Here is a 20,105-nt window from a genome sequence, read left to right on the forward strand (position 1 = left end):
CAAGCCACCCACCCTCTGGGCCTCTGAGAATCTTTTAAAAGTGCATTTTCTTATCACAATCAAAGTGAAGGAAGTGATATTGTTGCACACCACACCAATCTGAGCAGTATGAGATTCCACCCAGGCTTCGTGTTTCCTTCAGAATGAGGCACAGCAGAGACTGTGGTTTCTTTATGGTATATGGTTTATTTACACATGTATACAAACTGAGTCTGTGATGGAGGGGCTCACAGCATTAAAGCCCGTGTGGCTCTGTCTCTCTGTTTCTAGCCTGCAGTTTTTGCATCCAGCTTCTAGCTCACACAACTCTTAACTCTGGCCTTATGTCTTTCTAACAGACAGTTGAGGGAGGGAGGCCCACCCATTCCCCCTCTGCCACAGAGCCCCTGTTACCCTAAAGGACCCATACTTAGGGGGCCATTACCAGGCTGGCCTGGCTAGTCCAGCAATTGAATCCTTGCTGGTTCCAGGAATTAGAAGTTGCACTCGGGCATACAGCCTACCCTGTCCCCAACTCACAACAATATGTTTCTATTCAGAAGTTTGAATTCAGGAGTAAAAAAATATAAACGAGTAGGTGTATGATTCCCATGTCTAGGATTGCCTTACAATATTATTTTCTAGGGGTCTGAGGAAAAATCCAGTTGGGCAGAATCTAAGAGGAGGCTCCCTCTGTTTCTTTGGTTTTTTAAAACTAGATTTTGAACTAGTGGAGCATGTCTCACTCACTCACTCACTCACTCACTCACTCACTCACATTTTGCTTCATTCCCTCCACCTCTCCATTTTTCTAATAGGCTATTCATCTCCTCTCTTTTAAAAATAGAAAATGAGGTTTTAAAATGTTGGACATCATGGTATATTTCCACATATTTCCTCCCCCACATGCCATGTTTATTATGTCTCAGTAGAAATGGCGATAGGCCTTCCGTGAATAATGGCTTTTTACAGCCAAGGCCCTTCATGAATGACAACCCAGACATTTGTTATTCTGAGTAGCTTGTACGTGCAGTGCTAAATGTAGTAACTTTGATACAAGTCTGGGTGAAGGATTTATGGTTTGTTTTCTGTTTTAATTGAAAGAGCACTGAAGCATCCTGCTAGAGTTAAGAGGGTGATACGGACTTTGGATGGAGATCTAAAGGAAAAAGTATGTCATTTCTGTTTCTTGAATGTGCCCCTTTAATTGTAATCGGCCACAAGCCAGGTAACCTATTAAACCCTTTGCCCCTTGCACTGCAAGAGGATAAGAGCATGTAAAATCCAGTAACTCTTTAACTAGGAGACCAAGCATTACTTCAGTTCAACAACAAATACTCTTTTGTTTCTTTGGCTCAAAGTTGCCGACCAGAGTATCTGCTTCACAGCCCACAGTACCTGAAAGAGCCTTAGCTCTGCCAAAGAGAGCCCGAGATACAACCTACCTCTTCCCCTTGCTTGATGACCCTTCCTCTGGAGATCCTTGTACTCAACTTGTATTTCTTACTTGTCCCTCACAAGACAAAATACAAACAATATCGAGCTTGTCATCTCCAGATTTTGGAGTGTTTTCAGCAACTCTTGTGGCTTAGCTAACATAACCCTGTGGGGTGCCTGGAATATAGCCCTTTTTGGCCCCTGAGTCTGAAGTGTTTGGTCAGTGGAGATTAAAAATTTGGATGAATTCTGCCAGAAAAGGAAATGAGAGTGGAAATACCCACAGTTTACATGTTCAGTTTGCATGTATTTGTAACGTCAAATACAAGAGGTATTCACTATCTTTTTTTTTTTAGTCCACAAATGCCTCCTAAGCTGATGCTCTAAACCACTACACTGATAAACTAGCCTGCTTCCCCCCATTCTTTAACTTTGCACACGCACCCTGGAAAAAGTGCTGTGGACAGCCATGTATGCCGCAGCTCCAGATACAAGAAAGTGACTGAGACTGAAGCTTACAGGTCATCCTGGCCTAGGGCTGTGAAGCCAGAGCCAGATATGAGAAAATAAGGGTGGAATCGGGTTCAGGTTTGGGTTAAGCTCTATTTAACTAGATGTGACTTAGTTTTGCGCAGAAATGTATAGAACTGTGCTGCAAATCACTCATTTGCATATCACTCAAGAATTATACGCTTGTCTCCTCTTTTAAGAAACCCATCTTAGGTAAGAGTAACAACTTTCTCCCCCCTTTTCTCCTCTCTGTTTAGAAAGAACTCTAGTTTGTTGTTGTTGTTGTTGTTGTTGTTGTTGTTGTTGTTGTTGTTGTTTTTCAGCTTGTTGGCTTTCCCCTTTCTTATTCCAGGAATCATTGCAGGGATTGGGGGAAGATAAGCTAGAGGCATTGCACACTGCTTTAGACCATTCTCTCTCCTCGCCTTTCCCATTGAGCCTCTTGGGCTTGCCAATCAGAAGGTCAGTGGTTCGAATCCCCGCAATGGGGTGAGCTCCCGTTGCTCTGTTCCCAGCTTCTGCCAACCTAGCAGTTCGAAATCACACCAGTGCAAGTAGATAAATAGATACCACTGTGGCGGGAAGGTAAACAGCGCTTCCGTGCGCTCTGGCTTCTGTCACGGTATTCCATTGGCCACATGACTCTGAAAGCTGTCTGCAGGCAAACGCCGGCTCCCTCGGCCTGAAAGCGAGATGAGCGCTGCAACCCCATAGTCGCCTTTGACTGGACTTAACCATCCAGGAGTCCTTTATCTTTTTACCTTGCTACCAATACAACACCAGGTCCCACATATATCCTTCCAAATCAAGAGGCTGCTGAGAGGGAAAGTCTGGCTAGCCAACGTGGTAGCTTCTAGTTGTTGCTGGACTCCACATCCCATCAGCCCAAGCCATCCGGGCCAGTAGTCAGGAAGGATAGGAGTTGTAGTCCAACAACATCTGAAGGGCATAGCTGTCAATGTTTCCCTTTTTTAAAGGGAAATTCCCTTATTGAGAATAGGATTCCTCACAAGAAAAGGGAAAAGTTGACAGCTATGCTGGAGGGCACTACGGTGGCTTGTCCCTGTTGTAATATGTTCCATATGTTCTCCAGGTGGCTTACAAAACAGTAAAATATATGCATAAAAGAAAATTAACATAGCATTCCAAATCAAAATAAAAGTGTCAGTAATAATCATGACTGTCAAAGATTATTATTTTTTATCATTTAAGGTGCAGGGTTTTTTTTTAAAAGGCAGGCATAGCAACCAGGAGGCAAGCTGAACTGGGAACACAATAGGCTGGGGATGGATGGAAGTTCTTTTTGCACCAAAATACCAACAAAAATATCCTCCTAAGCCTGCTATTTGCACTGGGTATAAAGGTCTCATGGATGCCAATTTCTCCTCATCTCTGCTTAGAACAGTGGTTTGACCAAAGCTGCCTAATGTCTTTATGACTTGAAGTTAGATTTGAACTGGGGACTTCCCAGTTGACACTCAAAGCCACTACACAACATCATCTCTCAAACACTGACTAGATTATCTCACTGATAACAAGGAGAGTTTTGATTTTAGCCTGCATATATCAACCAGACACATGCATGTTAAAAGTATTTGCCTACGACTATAGAAACACATGGGTCTCATATTTGAAACAGAACGACTATGGATTTCCAGAGGTGTTTTCAGAGTATGTAAAACTTCCCCGCATGTTGGAAATCTGCTTACAGCAGCAAATACATGAGAACCTAACGATGAAAGAGAATGGCCTCTTAAAATGGAACTGTTTCACTCACACTGTGAGTCAAAATGAGAAAGCACACAGAGCTGTGGAAAGTGAAGAAGGTGTTCAGTAAAGTTATTTGAATCATTAAAAAAAGGACTTAGTGTGTGAAAAATTAAAAACAAAACAAAACACTAGACCTAAACAAGACATGAGATGGCTGCTGTGTTAAGTTTCTTGAGAACAAGATCTGAATAAGGGAATATCAGGGTAGGTCCCTCTTCTGTTCATCTATGCTTGCAAGTTATTCAGAAGTCTTCGTTGGGTAACCTCACTTGCTTACTTACATCTTTACAAAACATTTGCCTCCAGCAAGGTCCAGTTTGTATAGGTGCTATTTGGTTAGCTGAGAGCTCACCATAGGTTCAAATATATATAGCAATGTAGTCAGGAGACTATGGAAACTTCAGGGTAGAATTGTCTCTTTTCCATTCTTATCTCATTGGCATCCAATAGCAACCCAGGTAGAATCTTCCACACATAGGAATAGGCAAATCTGTCAATTTGGTTTTTCTTAGTTTTTCATTTTTCCATTCTTAAGTTCAGTTCCACATGAGCTTGAAAATTATTACGAAATAAGTCCTAATGAAAATTCAGTGTTTTAGCGTGAATTTATCCTACTATACACATATTTGAGCAATTCTGCCTACTATACAAATTTGGCAAAGCAATTTTCACTATGCATCTTTATACACACTTCATTCCAGTACATGCATTTTTGGACACGTTACTTGGCTAGAGAACTGCTTTGCAAAATTCGGATAAGTGAATTTAAATAGCTGTGTTACTGTTTGTGCATTGTTTTGGAAAGTACAGATTAGGCAGATGAATTGAATTTGTTTCCCTACACTGTCACCCCTTGGAAAGACATCCATCAGGGACTGATTTGAATGAGGCACATGCTTAGACATCATATGCAGATGTCTGGTCATGACTATACCATCATATTGAGAAAGCATAATAAGCATTTGAAAAATAAACCCACTTTGCCAAATCCCCACATACTGAACTGATTGTAGTTACTAGCCCCAAGTTAAGCATATTATGTTCTATGAACCAGGCATGTTCATGTTATACTGAGTACTGGAGCCGAGGGGGATTCTGGGACAAACTTTTTACAGTGTTTGAAAGCAAGAATATATTATATTACCATATAATCCAAGGCATTCTCCCTGCAGAAAAACACAAAAAGTTATTTAATGAACTCTGACCAAAGAATTTAAACATGGCACCATAAGCTCAGGTTTCGCTTCCTAAAAGAGAAACCAAATACAGAAGTGAAGACTTTTGAAATAAAACACAGGCTTATGATGGGAGGAGTAGAGTTGTAGCCACATCCTGACTGGTTATGCTGTTTATAACCGGTGAAAGTCCCTCTAAAATTAACCTCCCACTGACATAACCCAAGCGTGATTAGTTTTGCAACATCAATAACTGACATTCCTTCTCCCTTCTTCCCGGTTGCTCTTCTTATCCAGAGTCACAGAGTTTTTAAACAGAAAGGTAATACGCTTTCTCACCTGGTCTGTCGTTCTTTTTGCATAAATCATATGTCACATTGACACACAGGAGACACTGTAATACACAAAACACATGTTGCTATAGATCCAGCTGGTAGTAAATAAGAGCTCCAAGAATGTATAGAGTTTTATGACACAGAAGCACACTTGGTTATATGCCAATGGTTTAAAAAAGGGGTGCGGAATTATTATTGTTATTAAATATCTTATCAAAAAATCACTCAGTTGCAGATTTTAAAGAAATTCTGAAAATTGACATTTATATTAAATCTGACATTTAATATAAGGGCCCACTTTCTGAAAGGAGCCCAGCGGTTTCCATGTCTAAATTCTCTAACGAAACTGACAGTGGAGTAAAGGCACATAAGTAGTGTTATATACTGAAGTTCTCACCCTGGGCCAGCAGGGGGATACTGTAGATAGTTATGCAAATGAAGGATTGAAAGTGACGTTCAGTGATTGGATAGTTTTAGAAAGTTGTTACAGTAACGTGGTACTAGAGCTCTATATAAGCAGGCTGTCTGAGCGCTTCAGTTCAGTTCTGTCCTGGCCTGTGAATAAACAAGAGCTGTTTGAAGAATCGCTGTGTCGTCTGATATGTTCACCCACAACTTAACAAGTAGTGCTTCCACTGATAATGCAGATCAACATTCACTTTAGGAGGGAACCAATTTGGCAGTTTAAGACTTCTCAGAGGGGGATCAGCACACCACTGGCCTTCCACAGTGTCAGTAGCAAACGACAAACCTCCGGATGTTGCTCCCAGTGAACTTCCAGTGCAGCCCTTCTGCCAGGGATGAAAGGAGAAACAGTCTCTTAATTCCTGGGCTGGCATTTGAGCAGCTGCGGCTGCAGGAATAGGAACTGGAGAACTGGAGCAGGAACACACATGGTTCAAGGAATGGTAGGATGCCAGGTCTTGAGCCAGCCCAGATTTAGGATAACTTCCTTGGCAGGGCATCTGTTCCCTTCACACGACAAGATCCATCTAGTGAAGCTTTCGCCATCAAATTCTTGCTTTTTTGTGTAGATATTAAAGACATAGCAGAAAAGTTGGTACCCTTACACCAGGCATGTCCAAAGTCCGGCCCAGGGGCCAAATCCGACCCCCTGGTCGATTGAATCCGACCCCCCCCCCAGCAATTCTGAGTGCCTGCTGTTCGGCTTGTTCTGCCCAGGAGTCAACGCATCAGCAGAGAGCTGTAGCTCTCCAGCATCGACCCTTGAAACTGCCCACCTGCGCCCTGTTCTGTTTTCTGGCTGCTGGCCGGCTTGCGCAGGCGTCCTGCATGTGGCTCTCTATCGTGGCCACTGTGCAGCTCGCTCTCCCGCCTGCCTACGGGCTCTTGCAGGGGCTCACCGTGTGGGTTGCTTTCATGCCCGCAGGCGCTCTCGCCTGTTTATCTACCCCTCAACAACTTTGGGGTACAATCCTAAAAAAAAAGCCCAAGAACTTTGACCGGCCCTCACACACGTTCACTTCATCAAATCTGGCCCTCTTTGAAAAAAGTTTGGACACCACTGCCTTACACTGATCATGGGCTAGATTCAACTAAGTTGTTGCACTAGTGGAGGCAGCACAAACAAACTTTCCCTTCCCTTCCCCCAGCACCCCCCCCAAATCTTCTCAGGAAGGTCAGGAGAACCCCCAGAAGAGCAGCTGGGGGTGGGGAGAAGAGTGGGAATTGTTCAGTAAAGGTAAAGAACCCCCAGACGGTTAAGTCCAGTCAAAGACAACTATGGGGTGCAGCAATCATCTTGCTTCAGGCCGAGGGAGATGGCGTTTGTTCACAGACAGCTTTCCGAGTCATGTGGCCAGCATGACTAAACCGCTTCTGGCGCAACGGAACACCATGACGAGTGCCAGAGTGCATGGAAACGCCATTTACCTTCCCGCCGCGGCGGTACCTATTTATCTACTTGCACTGACATGCTTTCGAACTGCAAGGTTGGCAGGAGCAGGGACTGAGCAACGGGAGCTCACCCTGCCGTGTGGATTCGAACCGCCGACCTTCCAATCAGCAAGCCCAAGAAGCTCAGTGGTTTAGACCACAGCGCCACACACTCCCCAAGTATAAGAAATGCTTACACTGATTGTATTAGCATGACATTGAATTCCATCCAAGGAACAGGATTCAGCTCAGTTTACTCAGAGTATTTCCATTTAAGTCTATTAATGTTACTCTGAGTAAAATTTGGCTGAATACCACCCAAGAATAATACAGTGGTACTTCGGGTTACATACGCTTCAGGTTACAGACCCGTCAGGTTACAGACTCCATTAACCCAGAAATATTACTTCGGGTTAAGAACTTTGCTTCAGGATGAGAACCAAAATCGTGCTCTGGCGGTGCGGCGGCAGCAGGAAGCTCCATTAGCTAAAGTGGTGCTTCAGGTTAAGAACAGTTTCAGGTTAAGAACAGACCTCCAGAACGAATTAAGTTCTTAACCCGAGGTACCACTGTATCAACATATAGGGTGGAATTCAACAATATGTTAAGGTGATCATTCCATTGGGACAACCATTGGAATTGCGCCCCAACCCCACATGCTGTACTGGGGGTTATCCAGCCCCGCCCCACTTACAAAATCTGGTCACGGCTTAGGGGATCCTCTAGAGCAGATTTGGGGGTGGGGTGGGGTGGCAGAGCTACAGAGGAGAGGAAGGAGACGTCCACTCACACAACATTGTATATCAGCTATGGGTACCAGTGCTTCCCACCCTCTTCATCCTACATTTTGAAACATCTAAAGGAATAAGGAGTAGATCAATTCTAAGAAATATTAAGAAATTAATGAGCTCTTCATCATCGTTTTGCTCAGGCCTTGATGTGAAAATTGCACCATTGAATCAAAAGCTCGATGGCTTCAGATCCCTGTGAAAGCTTGGTTACTTTCTCAATAAACACATGGTTGAGTTTCAAGAAGAGAAAGTCTCTGTCTCACATGGAAACTTAACTTGAAAAGTACTACTATTCACAGGGGACTTGAGCTTATTTCTGTGCAAATGTGTGCAGGAAATACATACCCAAACAGTGGCTGCAGGAGGAAGTCTAAGCCAAAAACTCCACTGCAAACAATTGCCCATTGTACAGGTGAACTATTTGAAATGAACTCTGTGAATCTGAAGTCATTCAGCGTCTTCTTAAGCTTTGAGAGAGAACTCTTGTCACTGGGTTTTCAACGTGCCATAAAGAAAGAGACAAAACAGGTCCAACCTGGTCTATCTTGTGTGATCTGTGAGTCATTCTTGTAAATCTTATTAGTCTGCTTCAAAAGACTCTTAACATCTAATAATGAACAACAAAGAAGGGGAAGGAAAGCAGCAGAACACACCATCTTCTCTGCTCTCACTTATCATGAGCTCATTTTGTCCTGGTTATCAATTATGCTGCCAGAAGTTCAGCCTCCATTTAATTGACTTGGTTCAGCTTTCTTAACATAGGTCTGCAAGATGCCTTATCAGTGGTCTCACCTAGCAACTGTTTCCCAGCAAAGAAAATATCCCCTCCCTGACTAACACTTCTCTGTGGATTGAAGTACACCTGATAATTTTAATTAGCCGGTTTAGAAAATGCTGAACTCTCTTGATGCACCGCTTAGGCACTCCCCTGCTTCCTCAAGGGGTCAGCCAAGCCAATGGACTGGGCTGAACATGAAGGTGAATCTGTAACCTTTTGGCGATGAGGAAGTCAAGCTGGCCGGTCACACAGCTTGGGTCTTCCTGCCTGTGGCTTACAAGGTTGCAACCCAGAAATCCCACCTGCCTCTTTAACAACTCAGCAGTCACAAAAAGAGGATGCAGCTGCGGCTTCCCCTCCCACAGTGCCACTGCGCATCCTCCTACCTGCAACTAGAGCAAGGAGGACTCTGGTTTTGCCTCACAGCAGGGAGGGGTGGTATCGCAGCTGCATCCTCTTCTGCTGCATCGAAATCTTTAAAGCGACAGGCAGATCTCCAGTTTACAAGCTGCCACCCTATGACAGGCTGTCTTCCAGCTTCTCTTAAGTGATCCATGAAAATTATGCCTTAGAAAAAGGTGATTCACCTTCAATAGACTCACCTGTTCTCTAGCCAGACTACGAGAGGGCTAGTTTGCTTTTATGAGCTGGGTAAAAAGAATAAATCCCACTAGACGCAGCTTCTGTAAAAGCTGCAGCATTGCAATGCAGCAAACCAAATGCAGCCCACCCTCTTGAGAAACATCATGCTGTTGCTGCCTGCCTGGGACTGTAAAAACAAAGAAGGGGGAAAGGGCAGGTCACAGTACCTTGGCTCATTGGTGAATCACAGGCCTTGCGTTTCCTCTTTCAGTGTTTTTCTTCTCTGGCTTTCACCAATTCCTTTCATCTTCTTCTGTATGCCTTACCTTGTGAGGTAGAGCCCGGTTAATCTATTTCACACTGCAAAACTGAAAATACAAAATGTTCTCAACTTTTGCAGTCACTTTTGCACAACAACAGGCCTTTGTCGGTGTAAAATGAGAACGTTCATTTTAAGCACATCAGCAGATTGTATCGCTTTAGATAGAGCACGTTGTACTACAACTCTTAACTACTTTCATTTCTTTATCTCAATTCTGTGCCTACAGCATTCTTGCTGAATAATCACAAATGTACATTCAAATGTAGAGGTCCTGACAACATACAAGCATTCAAAAGCAGTTGTGTGTTTTTTTAAAAAACCTATAACACACATTCCCTGTAACATTACTTATAATTTGTGTTTGCCATCATGGAGTTCATCTTCTTACGGAGTGTGTTACACACTTTTTCAATTCTTTGCTGATCTACCATGACAACAGATAATAATCATAGGGTTGTTTGGCCGAGTAAAACCTGAAAGCCAGTTCTTGCACTAGAACAAAATCCTATTTTAACCCACCGAGATACCATGATGCCCTGTATCTAACATTCACCACACTTGAGGTTATACATCTCAAACTATGTGTCTTAAAATGTAAAGCAGACCAAGAATTGCCAGGGCAGGTGTGAGCTCTATCGCCACCTCTCTCGGCTCAGTTTTTGGGAGTTAAGTAGTCATCAGGCAGGGAAGTGACAACCTAGGCTTTTGCTGTCAGTGCACTGCAAGGAACTGTTGATATGCACCCACCAATCAAGTGTACAGAGTTCTGTCTGTCACATGCAGCTTCTCCAGTGACCCTTCCTATGTGTCAGACAGGGCCATAGGCATCCTTGCCGCCTTCTCAAGCCCCTTCCCTTTTCTACCCTGAAAAGCCCATTGTGGGATGCTATTGTGGCACCTAAAGGCTTTCGACCTGGCATCTCACTGCCATGCTGTAGGGTTCAGGGCTGCTTTCCAGCTTTGGAGGAAGGAACTGATCCTGAGGCAAAGGCCTGGTGGCTGCTCTGGGGGCCTGGTGCTGGATTCTACACTCTGCTGCAGGCTATCAGCAGAGCATAATGCCAGGGCGTATGCCAGCTTCCATGAGTTGTTTAGCCTAACCTACATACGCCTGCACAAAACGGTGCATTTCTGGTACACTGCCAATGTTTTGTTCTGGGCCGTGGGTATTAATGCCTTGCGTACATAACTACTATTTTACTCTCCGATGAAAACAAACCAAGCCAAGGTTATTGTCAGACACCTTTTTCTCATATAGCCACCCAACCCTTATTACAATAACAATAATTATTATTACATACTCCCTTGTTATTATGCACTGGTACAGGTAGCTTTTTTCCCACACATTAGTAGCTTTGCAGAGCTCCCATGAGTCACTTAGGAGTCTTTCTCAATGTCCCAGGACTAATTGTATGTGTTCTCTTGAAAGTTGCAGCTACTTTAAAGTAAGAGGTGCAGATAACACATCTCTTACATCATGTGTCTCCATCATTTTTATGTGGCTTGTGTCTGGCTTAGTCACCCACTTGTGCCATGGGCTACACAAACAGAATAAACATGGGCTATGTATCGGGGCAACCCACCCGTAGCCAAATATTAAAATGGAGATGGAGATCTTGGCTTTTTTCCAGTGTGTGCAGACATTTTCACCCCGAGTAAATTGAATGGGCATGAAGGAACTTGTTTGTGGGCATTGGCCATGCCGTGTGTCTATTCAGTAATGGCATTGCACAAATGTGGGTACAGAATGGAGCATCCTGAGAATTACGGCTTTTGTTATTAACGAAAATTTAGAAGGGAGTCTCAAGGATCCTTAAAGCTGCAAAAACAGGTTTCAGTGCATGTGAGCAACACATAGTGAAACATCAGAGATCATGATAGGTGAATTGTCCTCATAGCACATTGAAAGATACCATTAAGCCACTCTCCATCCATTCATTCATTCATGCAGGGAAGAAAATGACTGCACAGACTCTATTAAGCCATAAGCATTTCCTTAATCTGTCTCTCTTAAAATACTGTACCAAGGTTTCATCTTGAGAAGAGGGCATGCATACAATAAATAAATTATGAAGGAGTAGTACAAACCCAAGTTCTATGCATCTGCAAGTAGTTCTCTTTCTAAACAGAGTAAATTTGGTTTAATTTGGACAGGGCTTCATAAGGCTCCTCTCTGATCTCACAGCTTCCTCACTGCCAAATGTCAAAATCCTGCTCCAAATCCTGGAGGCAGTTCTAGACCTAGTAAAATATATATAGTTTGAAAATATTTAAACATTGGCAAAACTGACAAGTTCTTTCACTTGCCTTCTTGGAAATTGCTGCAGCGTTCTTGCTGATGTTTTAAAGAACGCCTCTTGCTGGCAAGGAGATCCAGTGTGGAAAATTTCGGCACAAGCAGGATACAATTTTGTCAGGATGGAATGTCCTATGACACCATAAAGCCACCGCTGCATTATAGGTTTATGAATATAGGCTCAAATTTATATCCTGCCTCTTCTCCAAGGAACTCAGGTCAGCATATTTGGAATAATCCTATTTCATCCTCACAACGACTTCATCCTTTTTATAATTTTTGCTCAGTTGTATTTCATGGAGTAATGAGTCATAAAGTGATAAATGAGTGGAAGAGCTCAAAATTACTACCACTATCTTACTGACTTTTCTAACACAACTGCACAGCTTGATTTTACCAGACATTGTTAGCTTGCTTGGAGCTTTGCAGTGAATTTTGGGCCTGAGTATGATAAACTTTCTGGGTTTGGGCAAAGCATTTTTAATGTTGTTTCCAATATTTCTAGTCACCCTCAGAACTCAAACCCAGCTCTGGTTCTTCTGTCACAAAGCACCAATCTAAACCCTCGCTTTATACCAGGGGTCATCAACCTAAGGCCTGGGGGCCAGATACGGCCCAATCACCTTCTCAGTCCGGCCCATGGACAGTCCGGGAATCAGCATGTTTTTTAATGAGTAGAATGTGTCCTTTTGTTTAAAATGCATCTCTGGGTTATTTGTGGGGCCTGCCTGGTGTTTTTACATGAGTAGAATGTGTGCTTTTATCTCAAATGCATTTCTGGGTTATTTGTGGGGCATAGGAATTAGTTCATCCCCCCCCCCCCAAAAAAAAAATAGTCCAGCCCACCACATGGTCTGAGGGATGGTGGACTGGCCCACGGCTGAAAAAGGTTGCTGACCCCTGCTTTATACATAAAGATATAACTGCCATGTTGCTTGCCACAACCCACTTAGAGATTTCCTTCCACTGGAAAGGCTGAAAAGAACCAGTTCTGACAGGATGGCAAGGGAAAATTTGGGACCTGGCTCTTTCCAAGCATCTACCACAACACACAAGGGCTGTTCAAGGCCAAACAAAACATGCTCATTTTTATATGATATGATCCCCATGACGTAAACAGAAGTGATGTTAATGTAAGACCTTAGGCCACCCTGTCCTGACATTGTTGTGTTGCTTGGAGTTTTCCACTGAGTTTGGGGACCTGAGTGAGAGCCCTTCCACACATAAGCTGTAGAGTAGCCTACAAATAGCTTATAGCCATGTTGGCAACACACCCAAGCAGATGGTCATGCAGCAGTGTGAAGCATGGATGGAGTTGTCATTTTCAGCATCCCTCTGAGTTTCTCATTTTTCAAAACTTAGGTTCAGTTTGCTGTATTTCTGCATGAGTTTGCTATTTTAAAAAGGGTAATCAAAAAAGTTCATCAGCATTTTAGTATATACTTCTCTTAATGAACATATTTTTGCAAACAATTTTGCACAATATAATTCATTTTATTCTTTATTTCCAGTAATATTTGCATTTTTATGCACACTTGCCCTGAATATATGCTTTCTGAAGACTTTTTTGTTGTTGCTGGAGAACTGCATGATGACATCTGGAGAAGCACAAAATGCAAAAGGTACATGCATTTTTAGTTTGTTTATTGTTTCAGGAAGTATGAATTTATCCCCTCAACCTGTCTGTGGCAGAATCATAGTGGGACCTACAAAAGTAGGGGAGTAAGTTCATTGACAACAGCTCTGTGTCCCCTAATCATTCCTCCTCACTCGCCATACTGAGATGATCTCAACACTCTGAAGTGCACTTGTTGAAAAGCAAAAAACAGAAGGTGGCGCTGGAGGAATTGAGCTTGTGCCACACCTTCAATCTGTTTCTTTTTCTAAGATGACCTATTTTATTGTTATTGTGGATTATCAAAAGCACTTACGCAGCCCTGTGAACTTGTGTAGGGCTTGACAAACAGATAAGACAAGCTCCCTGCCCTGAAGTTTTTATGGTTTAAGTAAGAGCAAGACAAACACAAGATAACACATGGGGACAACAACACTGGCAGAGCAGGGTGTAAGGATTATTAGCAGAGAGGGAAAGGGTGTGTTTTGAGGAGAGAACCGGAGAGGGGGCGGCTATGAGATGAAGATATCAGAACTAGTGGCGCAGCTATACAGCTACTAACACAAATGCAAAGCTCAGCAGTGTCCAGTATGATTTCAAATTGGATGGGAGACTGCATGTTGAGATTCCTGCATTGCAGGGGGTTGGACTACATGAGCCTTGCGGTCCCTTCCAACTCTACAATTCTATGATTTTATGAACTGCAGGAGGCACAGAGCAGGATTCCTCAGAATTGCCCGGCTTATGGGTGTAAAAATGCATAAGCACTTCAGAAGTGGGAAAGCGCAACATTTTATTTAGTATATAACACTTCATAGAAATCCACAGGTAAAGAAAAAGATAAGCCTTTGCTCCCCAAATTACAGCCTAATTTTGACAGCCAGGAAGACAACTGTGAAAGGTGCATATGACAAAGGCAACCAGAAATGTATAGGACCAGTTGCATGTCTTGGGCATGTGAGCCAGGAGGGAGGGATTGGTCTGTATGCATGTCCTTCCCACCTCTCTTCTCAGGCCTAGGTCATACATGATTTTGTGGTCATTCCATCAGCACAGCAGCAGTGTATCCCTCGACCCAGCAAAAAGTAATATCATGAGCTTGGGGTGTTACGTTGTATTCCAAACCCCTCTAATCCCTGGATCCAGCAAGTGTTAAAAACTAATCAAGCCTTCAAATTCCTGGAATAGCCAAGATAGCTTCCTGGTTAGGCGACGGGGGATTAAGGGACTTGATGTGAGATGGCAAATGAGTGGGACACCCCTCCCTCAACAGAAAAAGTCAGAGTTGAAGGCAGAGAGTTGGAATGATGTGAGCTAGAGGAACAGCAGAAAACTGGAAGACAGGGAGACAGAGCAATGTTTGATGTTTGCTTGAATCCAAAGCTGCAGCTATGGGAGAAACAAGACCTTTGGGGGATGTTAATGCTGTGAACTCCTCCATCACAGGCTTAGGTTGTATATATGTGTAAATAAACCATATATCATAAAGACACCAGTCTCCACTGTATCTCATTTCCAAAAGGAAACACAAACCTTGGGTACCCCTGGAATCTCACACCGCTCAGAGATTGGGGTGACATGAACAGTTAGTATAGGATTGCTCAGTAGGAGAATTTTTAAAAAAAGAGGAAGGAAAGAGTACCCTGGCCAACTCTTGATCATTCAATGTGCTATTGTTGTTTCTCATTATACAATAAGACATGGAATGAAGCAGAGGCTTGGATTTGAAGTACAGTGGTACCTCGGGTTACAAGCATTTCGGGTTACAGACTCTGCTAAACTGGAAGTAGTACCTCGGGTTAAGAACTTTACCTCATGATGAGAACAGAAATTGTGCGCCAGCAGCGCGGCGGCAGTGGGAGGCTCCTTTAGCTAAAGTGGTACCTCAGGTTAAGAACGGACTTCCAGAATGAAATAAGTTCATAACCAGAGTTGCAACTGTAGCCCAGAGTACCTAAAGACCTCAAACTGGACCTGCCCCCATGTTCTGAACACCTGACTATGCCAAGTTGCAGAATTCAGCTTGCGGAATTCTACAGACACTCTCTTGCCTTGCCTTCCACCACCACCCCTTTCCATTCTTCACACCTTTATTACAAGGGCACGTCATCTGTGCGCAACAACAGCTGCCCCCACAAAGCCAGAACACACAGGCACAAGGAGATTAGAGGGAAGACCTCTATTTTAAAGGAGCCCCCCCCCCCTTCAGCTAGTGTGATTACCACAACTCATGAGTTTTGCTTTTCCTGTTTTTAAATACCCCGCCATCCTTTCAAGCTTTTGCAGGAGAAGACGTTCACCTACCTGCCTACTTTGGTTGCTGGTCCAAACAACCCTGCAACTATACTCTGATGCAGTTCCACAGGCATTATTCTGGCCCAGCCTTGGGCCACTTTCAGGTGGGCCTCTGTGCCACATCCTGCCCAGTGCCTCATCATTTGACTGCTCCATCCCCATGCCATACAATTTAAGCCTTTTGGTTAGACTGATGCCATTTCTTTTTAAAAAATATGCTGTGCATATACATGTCCCTTTGAAAACAAGAGATGCACACAGTTTCCTCAGAGCAGCAATAGCAACAGCAAAAAAGGATGAATTGATGGCTGGGTTTTTGCCACCATTAGACTTTCTCCTCAAACTGAGGAGGGGTGAAGCAAACTGGCTTGCAAGTTATTGACAGGGTTCCCTCCCAAATGTCTGGTAAGAGAGGTAAAATGAGGAGGGGGGAATCCACTACCAACTGCGTGTAAATCTATGGAAAAGAAACGAGTGGTGGAGAACTGTCCTTCAGACAGAATGCATCCGCTCACGGGTGATACAAAAAAAATGCAATTATAAATCCACTTTTCTACATCAGCATCCATCAATGCAAATGTTATTAAAACAGCATTTCTGTCTTTTATGCATACATACCAAAAGCAAGAGAGACTAAAGTGTGTTTTAAGTGGAACGTGTGAAATAAGTCTTGGGATTTATTAGTTTCTAGTTGGTCCCAGATACAAGACTCTCAAGATGACAGGAAAGATCTAAGCGTCTCCCTTTTGAAATAAAAAGAGCATTCTCTTGGGAACACACATGCCATTGGGAAATACTGATAGATGCAACATGTGCAGTTAGATGTAAGACTGTATTGCAATCTGTTCAGTTCACTGGTTACAGGAGGAGAAGCAGCCTAACTGGTAATTACTGTGGGTTTGGCTTTTGCAGGATGAAGCTAAAATGAAACTAGAAACATTCTCATAGGTACTTTCCATCAGTGATTTGCTAACTGAAGAAACAGTGTGAGAATTAATGGAGATACATATAGGAAAGACACAGTAGAAGTGGGGTCTGAGGGATCGAATTGGTGTGAAATTAGTGTGAATTGTTAAAATATTGAGTTAATAGCCAAAGAAAACTGGCTTAGGAAGCATTTTGATACAGAAAATGAGAGGCTCTTCTGTGCTATTTGCAAAAGAGAGGATGGTGGAAAGTGTAAGCACTGCAAAACAGACTTCTTTGATGCTACAACAACCTACTTCCTCTTCAGCAGCCAAAGAAGTGGTTATTGGTAAAAACAAGTTGAAAAGTTAGTTCAACATCCTACTCTATAGACACATTACACCTTACTTGCATTTATATTTCCAGTGGAAACCTTAACGTGACATTTACGTTCTGTTTATGTACAGGACAGCATATCAAAATGACACCACCGTATTTTCCAGTTATCTTGAGACTGCCACCACCACAGTGAGTTTCACAATACTGCTATATTACCCCTTGCCCAGGAAATCAAAGTATTCAGCAACCATTACAGTGTTTCACAAAACAACTGAACCCAAAGTGCTTCATGTACATTTGTCTTGATCCAACAGGAGGTGACAGAGGAGACACAAACAGGTGCTGCATGTCATTTCCCCCAGGCTAAGGAGATCAGCTATCTGTTTGAGGTACAAGCAGTCAATCAGATTCACTTCCCTCTTTCCTAGAATGAATGATGCTACTGATGACAATGCGACAGGGGCTGCATATGCATTGCCCAAGTACTTTCATGTCCAGGAAATCTTCATGCACCGCTTATTTGTAAACCTTTTACTTCCTGTTGGATTGGGACAAACATCTTTATAATCATCACAACAACCCTGTAAGAGAATCCAGTGTAATTGTTCACATTTTATGAAGGGGTGGGTGCTGAGATTGAAGGAACTGTGGCTTGCCTAAAGCTGCTTTATGAGTTCACAATTTAGGCGAGATTAGAACAAGGAGTTTCATGCTCCCTGTGCTAAGTAGCTCTGTTACCCCAACCTACATTATGGAATATGGTTGTATGGCCTGGTCTGGAGAAGGGGATCTGTTTTTTTGTGTGGCCTCTTTTTTTGGTGACCGTACAGTACTATGCTGTTGGATTGCTAGGTTGAGTAATGAGGGACTGATTTAAAATGTTATATATTTATGGTATTGCTGTGCTTTATGTCAACCATCTTGGGGAGAATTTCATTCCTGAGAAGCAATATAGAAAATAATTAAATAAAAGTATATGAGCTAGGGCAGGCATAGGCAAACTCAGCCCTCCAGATGTTTTTGAGACTACAGTTCCCATCACCCCTGGCCACTGGTCCTGTTAGCTAGGGATGATGGGAGTTGTAGTCCCAAAACATCTGGAGAGCCGAGTTTGCCTATGCCTGAGCTAGGGCTTTACAGCTTCTAAGAAACTGTTTGACCCCCTTATAAGCAGCTGGCTCAAGAGCACAACTTGTTATGAAGTTATGTAATCTTATCTCGTTCTCGTTACTCTTGTATTACTCATAGGTATAAAGTCAAGAGATTACAGCTCATAATGCTTGTCTCGTGCTGTCTAAGGATTCCTGCAAAGTAATGGTATTGCCTACTCAGGCTTCCTGCTAACAATATGTACAGGTACACACTCCCTCCTATAAATGTTTGCACATTAAGCTGCCAATAATCTTTCCTCCATGGCCCTCCTCCTTCAATACTTTTTTTCACATCTACTAGCTTTACCTAACAGTGCATGTAAAAAAGTAATGAGTTCCAGTTTGACTCATGCTGGTAAATTCATACTGGTGTGACGCAACGGAAGTACAGCTAACATAAGAGGCGATGTTTGTTTTTCTTTAGGGCACATACTCTTTTGAAGGCGATTGGCCATCTTACAAAGATGATGGGCAGTGGCATGGAAAAAAGAGGGAACCTGATTGGCTAGGGATAAATGAAGCAATATTTACCTAACCCTGAAAAACAAAAAGGAAACAAGAGGGGACTTCCAGACCGTTGCTATTTTAAATCAACAGTGGGATTCAGTTGCATACTGGGAAATTCAGGTTGTGCAACTGTAGTTGGTTGGGAGGTCTTCCAAAATAAACCCACTTGCCACAAAAATCAATTTTTTGCAATAAGGAAAGTGAAGAGGGAATGCACTGGAAAGTGTGGGATAACGTTTCCTTGACACAAAAGATTTGTCCACACATCCTCTTGTCCCCTGCCTCGAAAGCAGGGGTCAAAGAGGTTTTCCACTTGTCCCATACTTTCAAGGCATGGGTCTGAGTGGTTTTTCATTCGTTCAACTGCTTTCCCCTGGGAAAACCTGCTGTTTACCACTGAATCGGAACAAACATCAATCTGCAGAAAACTGCTTGACGTTTGTTTCGATTCAGCAGTAAACAGTGGGCTTTTCCAGGGGAATGCAGTGGGACAAGCAGATGTGTAGACGAGCCCCATGTCATGTAACCGCCCTGGAAACAAATCAGGGTGAATGCTCAATAAACAGGTGGTCTGGAAAAGCCCTACAAGTTCTATTGTGACATAGAATACATTAAAAGCCACTATGCTGGGCCCATGTGATGCATTAAACTAAGGTATCCACATGTTTCCACCTGTGGGGTAAACAGCAGCTGGGAGTGTTGATTTTAATTGGGAAAACAGTGGACTGTGGTTCCAGGCCAGTTTCTTCCCCTCCAGTGGTTTTACACACACACACACACACACACACACACACACACACACACACACACACACACACACTATCCTGACTGTGGATATCCCTTATGGTGTCAGGTTGTGCTCTCATGTGTATTCCTGTTCCATTAAGATATGCCTGGTCAGATCAGCCTGCTAGTACCTAGACACAAAGCCTTGTGGGACTACAGAAGTATCCCTGGGAAATCATTGCAGCAAATCATACTAAATGTTTTCAAAATAGTAAATATAATTTGACTAACCTATTAAGATCGAATGTGACTGGTTCGTCATTCTTGTGTATACACACAATATTCATTTTAGTGAGATTTAGTTAGCCACATTATACCTGGTCAGGTAATCTGTCCATCTAGCTTATTATCTCCTCAGAGTCCAGGCAGAGGCCTTTTCAAATCTTCTGCTACTTTACAGTGGTATCTTGGGTTACAGATGCTTCAGGTTACAGACTCCGCTAACCCAGAAATAGTACCTCGGGTTAAGAACTTTGATTCAGGATGAGAACAGAAATCGCGCGGCGGTGGCACCAGGAGGCACCATTAGCTAAAGTGGTACCTCAGGTTAAGAATAGTTTCAGGTTAAGAACAGACCTCTAGAACGAATTAAGTTCTTAACCTGAGGTACCACTATATATCATTTTAACTGGAGA

The 20,105-nt window shown here is 43.0% G+C and overlaps 2 long non-coding RNA genes across 5 annotated transcripts in view; one reads left to right on the forward strand and one right to left on the reverse strand.

Moving 5' to 3' along the window:
• Positions 1–20,105, reverse strand: part of LOC308582959 — a 30,711-nt gene that overhangs the window by 6,040 nt on the left and 4,566 nt on the right. The window contains exons 2-5 of one of the 3 annotated variants that reach the window (XR_014005974.1): positions 13,146–13,264; positions 9,481–9,621; positions 8,239–8,382; positions 5,211–5,265 (exon numbers count right to left, since the gene is read on the reverse strand). This is a non-coding gene — a long non-coding RNA (uncharacterized lncRNA). The remainder of the gene's footprint in view (positions 1–5,210; positions 5,266–8,238; positions 8,383–9,480; positions 9,622–13,145; positions 13,265–20,105) is intronic. The other 2 variants (XR_014005972.1, XR_014005973.1) reach the window with 2 other exon arrangements.
• Positions 125–18,843, forward strand: LOC308582985. 2 transcript variants are annotated; one of them, XR_014005985.1, is made up of 4 exons: positions 125–1,150; positions 13,383–13,493; positions 17,155–17,215; positions 17,341–18,843. It is a non-coding gene; the product is annotated as an uncharacterized lncRNA (long non-coding RNA). The 2 variants fall into 2 exon arrangements; XR_014005984.1 differs by having other exon boundaries at positions 17,155–18,843.

This window comes from Podarcis bocagei, assembly GCF_964188305.1.
Source record: "Podarcis bocagei genome assembly, chromosome: 1".
NCBI lineage: Eukaryota > Metazoa > Chordata > Lepidosauria > Squamata > Lacertidae > Podarcis > Podarcis bocagei.